Raw genomic sequence first — 1,790 nt, 5'->3', positions numbered from 1 at the left:
TGGGTCATTCCAATCTCTGTCTCTGTCATTCTGTGGTCTTTCTGTGTGTCTGTCTCTGTGCCTCTTTTCTTCATATAAGGACACCAGCCAAGTTGGATTAGGGCCCACACCAATGACCTCCTCTTAAGTCAATCGCTTCTGCTAATTCTCTTTCCGCAGATAAGGTCATTTTCACGAATACCTGGGTTTACTCAGGCCTTAGATATATACTTCTGGGGACACAATTCAACTTATAATAGTTGCTCAGTAGAAATGGAACATTCACAAAGCAGTAGTGTTAACCTCTACCTCAATAACAACCTTGAAATAGCACAGGAAATAATACGTGGAAATAAACACAGGTGTAGGTAGAGAGAGTCTCACTGAGTTAAAAGGTCGGATAATATCTAGGAGCAGTGAATGGGGAGTGGACATATTTGGCCCCATTAATGGGATAGTGAACAGGAACCGATGTGGAAACCGTTCGCCAGAGAAACACATGCCAGATAGCCAAGCATTTATGTGTGAAGCTGCTCTTCGCATCAGCATTTCTTTCCTTTATCTCCCTTTCTTTTTTTTTTGAGACAGAGTCTTGCTCTGTCACTCAGGCTGGAGTGCCATGGCATGATCTCAGCTCACTACAACCTCCACCTCCCGGGTTCAGGTGATTTTTCTGCCTCAGCCTCTTGAGTAGCTGGGATTACAGACATCTAGCACCATGCCTTGCTAATTTTTGTATTTTTAGTAGAGATGGGGTTTCACCATCTTGGCCAGGCTGGTCTTGAACTCCTGCCTTGGGCTCTCAAAGTGCCATGATTACAGGCGTGAGCCACCATGCCTGGTCTTCTTTCTTTCTTTCTTTTCCAACACAGAGTCTCGCTTTGTTGCCCAGGCTGGCGTGCAGTGGTGCGATCTTGGCTCACTGCAACCTCCGCCTCCTGGGTTCAAGTAATTCTCTGCCTCAGCTTCCCAATTAGCTGGAATTACAGGTGGCCACCACCATGCCTGGCTAATTTTTGTATTTTTAGAAGAGACGGGGTTTCACCATCTTGGCCAGGCTGGTCTTCAACACCTGACCTCGTGATCCACCCACCTAGGCCTCCCAAAGTGTTGGGATTACAGGTGTGAGCCACGGGGTGTCCGGCCTTTTTTTTTTTTTTTTTAATGGTGAAAAGATATACATATATTTGGAGTTAGCCAGCTGGATTCAGTTTAGATGATCCCAATTTTTGTTGGCAATATCCAAAACATCATAACCAGGAGTCAGTCAAACATGTGCCTTCTCCTCTCCATCAGGCTGAATCCAGGTGTTGACCTTGGCCACATCAACGTCACAGAGCTTCTTCATGGCCTGTTTGGTCTGGTGCTTGCTGGCTTTAACATCCATAAAGGGAGCCGGCACGGCGGCTCATGCCTGTAATCCCTGCACTTTGGGCAGCTGAGGCGGGCAGATCATCTGAAGTTGGGAGTTCGAGACCAACCTGACCGACGTGGTGAAACCCCGTCTCTACTAAAAATACAAAAATTAGCTGGGCGTGGTGGCGCACACCTGTAATCCCAGCTACTTGGGAGGCTGAGGCAGGGGAATTGTTTGAACCTGGGAGGTGAAGGTTGCGGTGAGCCGAGATCACGTCATTTGCACTCCAGCCTGGGCAACAACAGCAAAACTCCGTCTCAAAAAAAAAAGAAAAAAAAAGAAAATCCACAGTGAAGGGAAGCGTGTTGCTGTCTTCCGCCTTCTTCACAGCAGCCTCAGTGGTTGGCGGAAACTTGACGATAGCGTCGTAGCCAAGCTTTTTTCTCCTGGGGGC

This window comes from Sapajus apella, unplaced genomic scaffold (assembly GCF_009761245.1).
Source record: "Sapajus apella isolate SASKATOON/1434 unplaced genomic scaffold, GSC_monkey_1.0 scaffold130, whole genome shotgun sequence".
Classification (NCBI taxonomy): domain Eukaryota; kingdom Metazoa; phylum Chordata; class Mammalia; order Primates; family Cebidae; genus Sapajus; species Sapajus apella.
Note: the sequence above shows the minus strand (reverse complement) of the source record.